The sequence below is a fragment of the Erinaceus europaeus genome, chromosome 15 (genome assembly GCF_950295315.1).
Source record: "Erinaceus europaeus chromosome 15, mEriEur2.1, whole genome shotgun sequence".
In the NCBI taxonomy this organism is placed as follows: domain Eukaryota; kingdom Metazoa; phylum Chordata; class Mammalia; order Eulipotyphla; family Erinaceidae; genus Erinaceus; species Erinaceus europaeus.
The window spans coordinates 41022118-41036867 of NC_080176.1; the positions used below are offsets into that span (position 1 = coordinate 41022118).

The 14750-nt window shown below is 40.5% G+C and overlaps 1 long non-coding RNA gene across 1 annotated transcript in view; it reads left to right on the forward strand.

Moving 5' to 3' along the window:
• The window catches only part of LOC132533156 (uncharacterized), a 42716-nt gene extending 30020 nt beyond the window's left edge, over positions 1 to 12696 (forward strand). The window contains exons 2-3 of the long non-coding RNA XR_009545066.1: positions 11354 to 11480; positions 12338 to 12696. This is a non-coding gene — a long non-coding RNA (uncharacterized LOC132533156). The remainder of the gene's footprint in view (positions 1 to 11353; positions 11481 to 12337) is intronic.
• The last annotated feature ends 2054 nt before the right edge of the window (positions 12697 to 14750 follow it).

The window sequence follows — 14750 nt, forward strand, 5'->3', positions numbered from 1 at the left end:
GGTCTAGGCTTTTGAGAGAGTCTGCATATCAATTACACTGCATATATTGAGAAAAGATTCAGTTTGTGTTTTGAAAAACTTCAAGACATACAATTAATTTTCCCCCTCTCATATTAATTAATTAGTGATGTATATGACTACATTTTACTAGGAGTGTACATAAACACCATTCCCACCACCAAAAGACTGTGATCCATCCCTCCCACCCACTCTCACCCCCCACTGTCCCAGGAAGCTGTATGTCTACCCCTCACCTCAGGGTTTTTACTTTGGTGCCCTACTAGCAGAACAATTTGTAATAGACAAAACCTGGAAGCAACCTAGGTGTCCAGCAACAGATGAGTGGATACGAAAGCTATGATATATATATATATATATATATATATATATATATATATATATATATATATATATATATATAAAATACTCAGCTATTAAAAATGATTAATTCACTTTCTTCAACTCATCATGGATGGAACTTGTAGGAATCCTACTAAACAAGATAAGCTGGAAAGGGAAGGATGAATATGGGATGATCTTACTCATAGGCAAAAGTTGAGAAATAAGAGCAGAAAGAAAAATACAAAGTTGAACTTGAACTGGGCTTGGTGTATTGCACCAAAGTAAAGAAACTCTGGGGGGTTGGGGGAAGAAAGAGCTTTCAAGCCTGGGTGCATGATGGTGGAAGAGGACTGGGGGTGAGAGTGTTTTGCAGAAAACTGAGAAATTTTACACATGTACTATCAACTGTACTTAATATAAACCACCAATCTCCATAATAAAAATAATAAAAAAGGCTTCCAGGAATCTGGGTGGTGGCACATCTGGTAGAGTACACACATTATAGAGTGCAAGAATCCTGTATCAAGTATCTGGTCTCCACTTGCAGTGGGGAAGCAAAGACTTACTGGGGAGGAAAGACAGAAAGGAAGGAAGGAAAGAAGGAAGGGATGAAGGGGTAAAGAGAGGGAGGGAGGGATGGAGAAAGAGAAAAAAATTAAAAAATAAAATGGTGAATTCAATGCTTTAAATTCCTAGTATAAATTCTTCATAGTGGACCTAGATGACTGTATGAATTCTCTCTTCCAAAACCTTTAACTTCTATAGCTGCAGCATTGAGATCTGGTCATCAAACCTAATTGCTAGTCCCACAGGCAGTTGGATTACAAAATAAATCAATCATCAACTTTACTCGATCAGTTATAAACAAGGTGTTGATTGGGAAAGAAAGGATTCTAAAAACAATGATGTAAAATATGGGTGTTTTTCTTGAAACTCAGGATTGTGAATCTGTAAGTCCTTGTGGCATTCTTCTGCTTATAGTGCAAACCTTCTATCCCTATATGAGGTGGTCAATTAGAACTCTAGACATTGTGTGACAGGTATGGGGATCTTGGATCCTAGGATGTGAGATCAGGGGGGAAAGAACATAAAGTTAGACTTAATTGATTATAAGGAGCAACAATGGGAAGATCATTGCCCTTTCCATAGTAGAGGTAGTTTATGTGACCCCTTTGTTAAACAGTGGCTGCTGAGTACTAAGGGTGTGTGTGTGTTACATGATGCCTTGTCAACAGCAGGATAAGGGTGCAGGTTTGGTACTCATTGGTTCTAGCTGTACTGGTAAACAGAAGAACGTGTGTCTAGTGGCATCCATCACATCTTTTTTCTGACACTGTGGCTGCTTTTTTCATAAGCCTTTGTTAAGGTAGCAGATTCTCCAGTTTCCCATTAGATTTTTCTCCTTCTATCATTTGACTTGTGATTTCCACTGCTTACCTAAGTCATGGAGTTTGGAGACTTCTCGGTGGGAAGAGTGACACAGGGTATATCAGTTTGTCCTTGGGTTATAGTTTATGCTAGTGAGTTCTGGTTTGTCTTTGTTGTCTTCGTATGTAGTTTTCTTGCCAACTGGATTCCAACCAACTTGCCCAGTTGGGTACCACATTCACAGGCAACAGTCTACATAGAGTCCTTACAGTTCCATAGCATTTGGTAAAGTCAAATTTGCATTAGAACCTCTCACTCTACTCAGCTCTACTCCCTGATTGGGCTGCTTCCTTTCTAATTAAACCTTAACTTGACATAATGAAAAGGACCCATCCTCAGAAGTAACAGTGGGGAACAAAACGAGTGAAGCAGAGAAAGGGAGGGCAGACTTATTTTATTTTATTTATTTATTTGTTTTATATCCTCTTCACAAGTTACAGCTGGGAATATTCTAATAGAGAGAAGACTGGTTTACAACACCTGGTACAAATTCTGGGTGTACAGTTTCTCACATCAGCAACTGTATCTCTCACAGCAAGAGTCTCCTCTCTCTCTCTCTCTCCCTTTCTCTCTTTTAATTATCTTTATTTATTGGATAGAGACAGTCAGAAATCAATAAGGTAGAGGGGAGTTGAGAGGGAGAAAGGCAGACAGAGATACCTGCAGCTCAGCTTCACAACTCCTGAAGCTTCCTCCTCTGCAGGTGGGGATCAGGGGCTTGAACCTGGGACCTTGTGCACTGAAATGTGTGTGCTTAAACAGGTGCACCACCACCTGGCCCTAGGAGAGCATATTTAAGCATTCATCATTTAATTGGCTGCCATTAGAAATGATTAATCCCTAATATTGAAATGCTATCAGAGAAGCAGAAAAACAAAAGGGAGCAGGTGGTGGTGCACCAGTTAAGTGCACATAGTACAAATTGCAAGAATGTGCTCAAGGATCTGGTTTTGAGCCCCTGGCTCCCTACCTGCAGAGGCGAAGCTTCACAAGTGGTGAAGAAGGTCTATAGGTGTCTTTCTCTCACCTTCTCTTTCACCTCCCTCTCCTCTCAATCTCTCTATGTCCTACCCAATAAAATGGAAAAAATGGCCACCAGAACAGTGGATTCACAGTGCTGGTAGAGAACCCCAGCGATAACCTTGGAGGAAAAACAAAACAAACAATCTAAAGACAAGAATTTATCAGTCAATTCATTCCCCATTTGTCAGAAGTTGACCTGACAGAACATTAAGGCTCATGCAGTGTTCACAGGAAAGATAGGAGATTGTATAGTAGCTGTGGGTAATGTCAGCTCAAGACTGTATGAAGCCAGCTGGAAGTCCTGCAGTGCTGGCTGCTGCAGTGGCAGCTAAAATAGGAATGGAGGGAGTTAGGAGGTAGTACAGCAGGGTAAGCGCAGGTGGTGCAAAGCGCAAGGACTGGTAAGGATCCCAGTTCGAGCCTCTGGCTCCCTACCTGCAGGGGAGTCGCTTCGTAGGTGGTGAAGCAGGTCTGCAGGTGTCTTTCTCTCCCCCTCTCTGTCTTCCCCTCCTCTCTCCATTTATCTCTGTCCTTTCCAACAACAATGACATCAATAACAACAGCAACTACAACAATAAAGAACAAGGGCAACGAAAGGGAATAAATAAATGTTAAAAAATTAAAATAGGAATGGAAGACTGAAAATATCTGAATAGGAGTCCATGAGTTGTCTGATATCAGTCATCTCTCATACCTCCAAACATCTACTCATCTGTTCAACACATTTTCCTTTAAGTACAGCATAATCAGTTTTCTCAGTATCCTTTTATCAATAAAATGCTGATTTACAGCATTACTATCATGAGGGTACATTTCCACACTTTTCTGAGAAAGGTGCCAGCATAGTTCACCCTCCACCAAACTGTAATCCTGCTCTACCATAGATGCTTCCGGTTTTCTGAGAACAAGTTGCCTCTGCTTCCCAAGAGGGAAGTTACAGATCCAGTCAGTCATAATCCCCTTCAAGCCCAAAATGTCTAAAAAATGAAGCAAGATTTCATTCTATTATAATTTGTCTCTTGGGACAAATAGATGTCCCTCTCCTTCCTTCTCTTGTTCCACACATTCTCAGCTTCCTGACTCTCAGCCAGCAGTTTTGCTTATTTGGCTTGTTTGTCTGGTATTATGATCCAGACTGTGGTCCACTAGAGATTTGAGATATTCAGTTCTTTTATGTTGGTTATACTGTGGTCATTAAAATTGTTTTTTTGCTGTTCTCATTGGGAAAGAAAGCACCATAAGACATTCCAGGAGTTCACTGGGTTGTAGACGTCCTCCTTCCTGTCCCTTGTTGGGTAGTAGCTTCTCATCTGGCAATTAGAGTTAAATTCTCTTACACTACAATGAGACTCTTTTCTTTACATGCCCCCACCCACAAAAACATAAGGAGTTCAGAGCATTCAGAATTTTCATGGAATTTTCTGACTTTTTTTTTTTTCTTAGCTGAAAATTTCCCCTCTAGGAGGCTACAGGAGTCTGTTTTCAGTGTGTGTGTGGGGGGTTAGCACAGATTTTTCCAGTGTTTCTGTATATAATAGAGAAAGAGAATAACCCTTCTTTCCAAAGCTTTGTATTCCAGTGACAGGGACACAGCAATATAATTCAGTATAAATACTCTATCCTGAAGAATATTTCCCTAACATTAAAAAAAAAAAAAAGGGAGTCCGGGCAGTAGTGCAGCGGGTTAAGTGCACATGGCATGAAGCGCAAGGATCAGAGGCCAAAGGATCCCGATTCTAGGTGCCCCCCCCCCACCTGCCAAGTAGGTGCTTCACAGGCGGTGAAGCATGTCTGCAGGTGTCCTTCTTTCCCCCTCCCTGTCTTCCCTTCCTCGCTCTATTTTTCTCTGTCCTATCCAACAATGATAACATCAATAACAACAACAATGGTAACTACAACACAATAAAACAACAAGGGCAACAAAAGCAAAATAAAAGCAAAAGTAAAAAAAAATTAAAAATGCTTGGTTTAGTGAATTCTATGGTTTTATATTACTTATTTCTCATAAAATAAGTCTCTTGACTATAGGCAATGTAATGTGGGTTGTATGTTGGTATGGTATTCTTTTTGAGTTAACTGGGTGTTGGTGCTGATGATAGCTTTAAGGCAGATGAAACACAAGAACACTACATCAACAAAACTACATCAGTAAAATGGCAGGTTCTGGCAAGGTGATGGAGAAAAAGGGTCTCTGTTATACTATTGGTAGGAATGTTAACTCGTGACAAGACTTTGTCCTCAAACAAATGAAAACTGGAATTACCTTATGATATAGCAATATCATGCTTGGGCAAGTATCCAAAAATTATGCAGACAGTCTTTTGTATGTATCCCTATGTTTACAATAGCCAAAGACTGGAAACAGCCTAACTGCCCATCAACACATGATTTCATAAAGAAGATATGGGTTATGTACTTCATGGATTACTACTCTGCAGTCAAAAAGACGGTATTGTATCCTTTTACACCAAATGGGTGGAACTGATGTGATTATGCTTTGTGAAATAATCAGAGATAAAAGTCAGCTACCAGATGATTTCACTTATATGTGGAATCTAAAGAATTGATCACATGAACTTTCAAAACAAAACAAAAAACAGAAATAAACAAACTATCTCTGAGACTTTGTGAAAATTGTTGTGGTTATCTTGGAGAGGGCAGGGCAGTTGCACTCATGAATTACCTCCACGTCTGTTACCATGGTCACTCTGCTCATGGGCCCACTGTACCAGCACTGAGAAGCAGTCATCATACTTCCTAGAGCTTCCCCACCCCGTTTTTTGTTTTGTTTTTGCCTCTATTATTGTTTATCCTTGTTGTTATTATTATTGTTGCTGTTGTTGTTGTTGGATAGGACAGAGAGAAATCAAGAGAGGAGGGGACGACAGAGCGGGGGAAAGATAGATACCTGCAGACCTCCTTCACTGCTTGTGGAGTGACCCCCCCCCTGCAGGTGGGGAGCCTGGGGCTCGAACTAGGATCTTTATGCTGGTCCTTGAGCTCATGTGCGCTTAACGCACTGTGCTTCCGCCCGCCCCTCCAACCACCCCCCCTGCCAGAGCTCCCTTTTGGATGAATTCTCCTCAGTGGCAAACATCTGTGTACTCCGTGTTTGTAGTCCCGTAAATTCTACATGCCTCCTCCACAGAGTTCATTTTCTTTAATCTTGGTCAACCTTTTACTTAAAAGTTAAAATATAGGGCGCCGGCCAGCAGCGCAGGAGGTTAAGCTCGAGTGGCGTGAAGCGCAAGGACGGGTGTAAGGATCCGGGTTGGAGCCCCCAGCCCCCCACCTGCAGGGTGGTCGCCTCATAGGTGGTGAAGCTGGTCTGCAGGTGTCTGACTTTCTCTCCCCCTCTCTGTCTTTGCCTCCTCTCTCGATTTCTCTCTGTCCTATCCAACAACAACGACATCATTAACAACAATAATGATAAACAACAAGCACAACAAAAGGGAAAAATAGATTCTAGGAGCAGTGAATTCCTAGTGTCAGCACCCAGCCCCAGTAATAAGCCTGGAGGCAAAAAAAAAGTTAAAATATTTTTATTTTATGAAAGATGAGGGTATGTACCAAGGATAGAACCTCATGCAGGTAAGTCTTTAGATCTACTGCAGAGCTATTTCTTTGACCTTCACCTCATTTTGTAAAACAAACCTCTTCTAATGGGTGACAATATTGTAAAATTACAGTGTATACTTTCACACCATACCCATAACAAAAGCTCTGTGTCCCCATCCTCCCACTTCCCCAGAATTAACCCCAGACTTCCCCCAAGTTGTATAAACAGTTTGCTTGCTACTGCTTTGCTTTGTATGGTTTTGCACTTCACTTATATTAGTTCTTCAGATAACACATGAGTGAACCCATACTGTAGTTATCTTTAATCTCTTTACTTATTCTGAAAAATATAGACTGTAGTTCCATCTGTTTTGTTTCAATGGACAAAATACTGCCTTTTTGACTGAAGAGTAGTATTCCTAGATATTTACAACCCGTAACATCTTTATGCAGTCACATATGGATGGGGATTTAGGCTGTTTCCAGTCTTTGGATATTATGCATAATACAGCTATCACTTCAGGGCTGCATATGCCCCTTCAAATTAGTGTTTTAATGTCCTTTGGATTAATACAGGCCTCACTGTGAACAAATTCAAGTCATTGGTTCCTATCCAGGCATCCTTGAATATCTACCTTTTAGTGTATGTCTTCCATGCAAATTGGATAACCAAATGCAAATGTTCACTGGACCTGGGCATCTGCAGATTGATCCATACCCCCACCTGTTTCTATCTTTCCCTGGTGGGGCAGGGGTCTAGAGAGGTGAGGATACGATACACATTGTTAAGGTCCTCTGCCCAGGGAGTTCAAGATGAAATCCTAGTAGCATCCTTAACTTGGTGGCTGTGGCATAATGAATTTCTGGAGAGATCCTGATTGTGTTTTGTGAAGTTTTCAGGTGTGAGCAATACGAATCCACTGCTGCTGGAGGCCATTGTTTTTACCTTTTTATTTTTTTATTGGATAGGACAGAAGGAAATTGAAAGAGGAAGGGAAGACAAAGAGGGGGAGAGAAAGATTGACATCTGCCAACCTGCTTCACAGCTTGTGAAGCAACCCCCCTGCAGGTGGGGAGCCTGGGGCTTGAACTGGCATCCTTGTGCGGGTCCTTATGCTTTGCATTTTGTGCATTAAACCTGGTGTACCACTGGTCCCCTCCCCACCACCTCAGATTTCAGGTAAAGAAATAAACATGACTCTCTGATGGGATTGCACTTGGGAAGTTGGAGCAGAATGAGAGAGAGAGAAATACACAGGCAGAAACACGGTGCTGCATTGCCAGCCGGTGCCGTATCTGCAGCCCTTGTGTGGAACCACTTAGTGGCTTATAAAAGGAGATTGGGACTACTGTTTAGAGCTGTAGAAGACAAAGGGCCCTAAGCATAACCCAGGAAATCTTTTGGCAGATCCAGGAAATTAAATGTTGTACCTTTTGGCAGTAAAGAATCCGAACAAATTTTAAGGTGACCCACTGCCATAGAAACCCTGGTGAAGAAGGTTAGACTGTGCTGCAGTTAGGAAAGGGATTCTGACCTCATAACAGAGTTTCTACTTTCAATAAACAGTGTGGGAAGAAAAGAAGGGGACAGGGGATCCTCCTCCTCTTGATTTCTGGCTGTCTCTATCCAATAAATACAGATTAAAAGAAAAAAAATTTAAAAATATATATTAAAAATGTTTGTCTTAGACATACTTTTCCCTTATATATAAATTATTAGTGTAATACTTGTAGACATAACACATTCACATACAGTCCTCTGTCTTATTAAATGGTATCATTTTTTCTCTAGTACTTTTAATCTTTCTTACATCTCTTTGTTTTTCTCATTCTTCTTATATATAGTATCTTAAGGCTTTTTAATTGGTGCTTGTGTTCAGAGATTCTTGTTATAGTTTATATTATTTATATATACATGGTCTTCATTTCTCTGAAATGTGGTTTGGAGTTGAAGATACTGGATGGTCTCACTCATATGTGCTATATAAAGAGCGGAGACATGGATTTTTTTTTTTTTAACAAAAACAGATAGACACCAGAGCACTGTTCAGCTGTAGCATATGAGGTTGTTGGGGATTGAACCTGAACCTGAGAACTCAAGCCATAGGGATTAAGTCCTATAATGTTAAATTATGTCCCTAGCCTATAACAAGGATATTTTCTTGCAACTTTGTCATCTGGGAAAATTCCCTTTTCTGGTGTCCTGTAGAACTCCTAATGAATTATTGTACTAGGACAGTAGTCTTATTTTTGTCTAAAAACATGTATCCCATCAACCAAGCTGTGAACTATGCTAGAATTATGTCCATCAGTTGGTCACAAGGAACCCCCTTTCAGGAGCTCCAGTTGTGCAGTCAGTCAGCATGCAGTCCTTACACAGGAACCCCCTTTCAATGAAACTTGTGACTTGCTGAAACAGGAAACATGGGGATGTAGACCACTAATGCATTATTTTTTCATGTAATTTATTCACACTTTCTGGAAATATTAGGACTAATGTTAAATAAAATATTCTGTTGAGTACTAGTTTGTTGCTGTGGACAAGGAGCCTTAACTTCAGACCTTGTATCACATCATTCCTAATAAGCTGCTAATTATAATAGCACTTGGGGCTGGGGAGACAGCATAATGATTATGCAAAAAAGACTTCTGTGACTGAGGTTCTAAGGTCCCAGGTTCAGTCCCCAGCACCACTTCATAAGCCAGAGCTGAGCAATGTGCTGGTCTTTCTTTCTATATCTCTCTCATTAAAATAAAATAAGTATTTGAAATATATATATTTGGTACCCTATGGTCAGGTACAGTTTCTGCTAGGTACCAATGACATTTTTTTTCAGGTGAAAAATAGTCTACAACAGTGGCCTAGATTAGGTCTAGAATCCAAGAAATTGTGTTGCATCTTTTTGTTGAGACTTGTCATGGACACTTCATAGCATCTTGATCCATCATAGACCCACCTATTGCCATCATAGACATTGTGCCATGCAGCCAAATGGCAGCACAGATCGTACTCCAGCCTAGACCTGACTGACAGTCCTTTCATGACCCAAGTTCTAATTGAACTGGCAATTTTCTGAGCAGCTCTGAATATCAGACCAACACCCCCAATTACAGTATTTGCTGCCTCCAAAATCCAAAAGAGTCACACCTTTTTCTTAGTGTTAGGATGTGTAATTTATAATAAATTACTATGCACAGAATGCCGAGACTGCTCTACCTACCAACTCTTCATTTATGTGATAAACTTAAATGGTCATGATTCTTATCTCCCACACTTTTGAACACATGGATTTCTCTAGGATATCAGAAAACTCACCATTTTCTTCTTAAAGGTAAAATTAACCTGTTGTTATCAGCATAATAAGCCATTGTGATGATTTTTCAGAATACCAAAATAGTCAAGGTCCCTATGATCATAGTACCACAAAAGGCAACAGAATCAACATAGCCCTGGAGTCAGATAGTTAATATTCTAACTCTTCTATGTGAAAGAGATCATCTGTTTGATCTGTTTTATTGGAAGGGAAGACTGCTTTCACTAGATCATAATCCACAAACCATATGTTAGAGGTTATGTTGATTTGTTGCAGCAAAGACACGTCTAGCCAGCTATCACTTGGTTTAGATTATGGAAGACCACGAATAATTGTGTGAGGGAGAACATTGCCCTTACACACTTTAAGTCTTTGAAGATTAATTTAAAACTACTGCTGGGAGATAATGCTACTACCATTTAGCATGTTAGCCAGTTGGCAGAAGCAGCTTCAGGATATTTCGCTGGTCTTCCACTATTAATCCTCAATTTCCAGCCATATGAGAATCATGCCACTTCTAAATATGTCCATTTTGATTTCTGGAAGAGCTCCATCACTGCATTACTCTAGAGTTAAATTAGATACATCAGAACTTCTGGCTAACACATAAGTCATTTTCTTTAAAAAAAATTGATTTACTATTGACCAATAAGACTATGAGATAAGAGGGGTACAATTCTACACAGTTCCCACCACTGGAGTTCCATATTCCATCCCCTCCATTGGAAGCTTTCTTATTCTTTATCCCTCTGGGAGCATGGGACCAGGATTATTATGGGGTGCAGAAGGTGGAAGGTCTGGCTTCTATAATTTCTTCCCTGCGGAGCATGAGCATTGGCAGGTGGATCCATACTTCCAGCCTGTCTTTGTCTTTCCCTAGTGGGGTGGTGTTCTGGGGAGGTAGGGTTCCAGGACACATTGGTGAGGTCATCTGTCCAGTGAAGAGAAGTAAATTGTTAATTTCTCCAGTTTTTTTTCCTGCTATAGAACAAATCCATTACACTGTTTTGCTTCTTCTCATCTATAACACAATCTTTAAGAACTTAGTCATAAAGTAACTCCTTCTCACAAAAATAAAAATGTATAGACCTACTCAGTTGAGCATTTATCACCATCTTATGAAAGAGGAGGACTGAAGACAAGGATGGTCTTCATGTGGGTGGTCGACATGGATGTGCTGAGTGCTGACAACATGCTTGGTACTGAAGAGAAAAAAAAAGGTGGCATAGTCCTTCCCTAACACAGGGAAACTTCTTGCTTTCCAGCAGAACGCATGTCTGAAAAAGTAACGTTAAAAAGTAGGGAAGACATTTCTGAAGACTAATAGTTATGAGATCTGCTCATAGTATTCTAGGCTCAAGTCCTTGCCCTTAAAATGACTCTGAGATCTGAGACAGGAGAAAGTGTGTGTGTGTCATGTGTGTGTTGTGTGTGTCATGTATGTGTGTGTTGTGTATGTGTAGGGGGAGGTTAAAGATGAAAATGCAATAAAATTTTAAATTGAGTAGCTTCTATGTTTGGGTTAGGATGTTTATTCTTGTTACAGGGACTTCACCACTCCAGGCCAACTTTTTTTGTTTTTTTGACCTCCAGGGATGCAGAGGTTATACAGACTCCTTTATAAAGTATGACCTTCTCACAGGAGTAAAAAAAAAAAAAAAAACAAATTTTTGTTTGTTTATTTTCAGCTTGAAAGACGAAGACAGAGACAGAGATACAGATGGGAGGATATTACAACACTAAAGCTTCCTTCAGGGTGATGGGGACCAGGTTTGAATCGAATTACACACAAAACAAAGGAAGCACACTATCCAGGTGAGCTGTCTTGCCAGCCAGAAAAAACATGCTATCTTATCAGCTTTTCAAATCTGACGTTTGAACCAAAATTTTACTAGAGATTCACCGTTTGAATGCCTAAAATTCAATGAGATAATTATTCATTAATGTTTTGCCTTTAGTAACTTTGAATCAAATAGGAAAATCTGGAATTTTCTTTTTTCCTTTCTTCTTACTTTCTATCATTGTTAATTATTGTGGTGTTAATGGTTTTTAGTACAATTGTTGACACATGGTCAGGTAACAGTTTCTCACCTTTCCATGATAGGTGTCATAAACACTTTCACTCCCAGCCTTTTCCACCTCCATGCATCAGGGTCTCTAAGTCTGTCTAGTTCCAGCCCTTCTCTCTTTCCTCAGAGTCCTTTGCTTTGGTGCAAAACTGAACCCAAATTTAACTTTGTGTTTTCCCTTTATATCCTTGTTTTTTAAGTTCCACTGAGCTGAATATGGGCCCCAGATCAAATCAAATCAATGGGGTTTACAGTCAACAATATTTATACACCTTTCCCATATTTGGGAGCTACTCTCTCCCTGATCCAGCTTTCTGGTCCTTTTTCCAGCCATGACATCATCTCCTCAGACAATAATTTGGATTCACCTTCATATCAGATGTCAGGCCCAGAAAAGAAAAGAAAAGAAAAGAAAAGAAAAGAAAAAAACTAGTATAGTCATGGGTCCTTTTGATTATAGCTAAAATATGCCTACTAACTATATACAAAATGGAGGACCCCCCCCCCCACACACACACACACTCTTCATACTCCAGCCTTTAGGTTCATGATTAGTCAACAGCTTGTTTAGTTTTATATGTTAACTCGTTTTTCAACGACCAGGTTCCAGATGCTACCTTGATGACAACCAGACTTCCTTGGGCAGACAACCCCACCAATGCCTCCTGGAGCCCCGCTTCCCCATAGCCCCACCCCACTAGGAAAAGAGAGAAACAGTCTGAGAGTATGAATCGACCTGTCAATGCCCATGTTCAGCGGGGAAGCAATTACAGAAGCCAGACCTTCCACCTTCTGCACCCCATAATGACCCTGGGTCCATACTCCCAGAGGGTTAAAGAATAGGAAAGTTATCAGGGTAGGGGATGGGATATGGGGTTCTGGTGGTTAGAATTGTGTGGAGCTGTACCCCTTTTATCCTATGGTTTTTGTCAGTGTTTCCTTTTAATAAATAAAAATTAAAAGAAAAAACAAGAAGTGATAGCATCTGGTATTTGTCCTTCTTTTTCCCCCTTATTTCCCTTACCATGATTCCTTCAAGCTCTAATCTAATGTGAGATAAAGGACATGACTTCATCGTTTTTAACAGCTGAGTAATATTTCACTATATACCACAACTTTCTTAGCCACTCATCTGTCATCAGATATCTGGACTGCTTCTAAGTTTTCATTTTTACAAATTGTGCTGCTATAAAAGTAGGTGTACATAGATCTGTTTGCATGTTTGTATTTGCTTCCTTCTGATATATCCCCAGGAGAGAATTTGACAGGTCATATAGGGCAGGTCCACTTCTAGCATTCTGACAAGGCTCCAGACTGTTTCCTGTAGGGAATGGATCAATTTGCATTCCAACCAACAGTGTAAAAGAGTTTCTTTTCCTCCATATCCTTGCCAACAGTTTTTGTTACTGTCCTTTTTTTAAATTTACTGATTGATTTAATAAAGATCAATAAGACCATAGGATAAGAGGGGTACTATTCCACACATTTCCCACCACTAGAATTCTGTACCCCCTCCCCTCCTTTGAAAGCTTTCCTATGCTTCATCCCTCTGAGAATATGGACTAAAGATTTTCATAGCATGCAGAAAGTGGCTTCTGTAATTGCTTCTCTGATCAATAGTCCCAGCCTGTTTCTTTGTGGGGCAGGGCTCTGGGGAGGTGGGGTTTTAGGACTCATTGGTGAGGTCATCTGTGCTGGGAAGTCATATTGGCATCATGTAACAACATGATGACTGAAAAGCATCAAGATATAAAGCAGAATAGACTATTTGAGTTATCAGGAACCTAAAGATAAGAATATAGTAGGAGAAATTTGGGATCTTCATGAAGGAAGGAGCTATGAAGTTTATTTTAGGTATATTTTCATAGGCCCATGATTTTACTAATTTTTATCTGAGCCTGACAGCTAACATGCAGGTGGGCTAAAGGTATTACCTGGAAAGATGGTGTCAGAGCTGGGAATAGGGCTAGAAAGCTGAATCAGGGAATAAAGTATCTCACAGATATGGGAAAAGTATATATATACCATTAATAGTAAACCCCACCGATCTGATACTTAATCAGATAGTTTCTACTTAGACTTAGATACCCTCCTCACCTACTTCCTATTTCACTTCCATCAATGACTCAAAGGCTAACCTTGTCCGATAAAGTAAGGACTACAAAAGCTGGATAACGGAAAGCAACAAGCATACTTTAATGATGGCTTTCTTGGTCACTACCAGGCCATCCCATTATCTGGGGCCCTAGTCAGGGAATTCTGTGATTCCCACATAGACATGATGAGCCTAGACACCTCTATCCACCATCACTGGTCATCCCCATCAGGAGCAACATCATAAACCCTCTTGTGGGCCTTTACAGGACCTTGCCCTCAACGTGGAATAACAATGGTAGCAACTGCCCCACTCTCTGAAGGGAGGCTGGGTCAACATACACTCGAGGAAGCTGGGTCCTGAAATGAGTGCAGCCTAGAATATTCCTAGCTATGACCATGGAATGCAAACTCAGACCTCCAGGGATGCAGAGGTTACACAGACTCTTTTCTAAAGTATGACCTTCTTATAGGAGTAAAGTGGTATTTTATTGTTAACCTTGTTTACATTTCTCTGATAATCAGTGACTTTCAGCATTTGTGACTCTAGGATTATCAGAGGCTTGGTACCTGCACCAATGATTCAACCACTCCCAAGAGCCAATTCCTCCCCATTTTCTTTTCATAGAGAGTGAGAGACAGAGACACAGAGAGGGAGAAACAGCTGAAGTATTGTTCCACTGCTCATGTTCCTCCCTATAAGTGCAGACCTCAGGCTTGAACCTGGGTCCTTGCACATGTGTGCTCTACCAGGTGAGCTACCATGTGACCCCAAGACACATTTTCGTATTATTGCAATACAAGTTAGATACATATCTGGGGAGTCGAGTAGTAGCACAGTGGGTTAAGAACAGGTGGTGCGGTAGTTTATGGATACGTGTGCACATAAGCTCTCTCTCACAGAAACTGGTGTATATCTAGG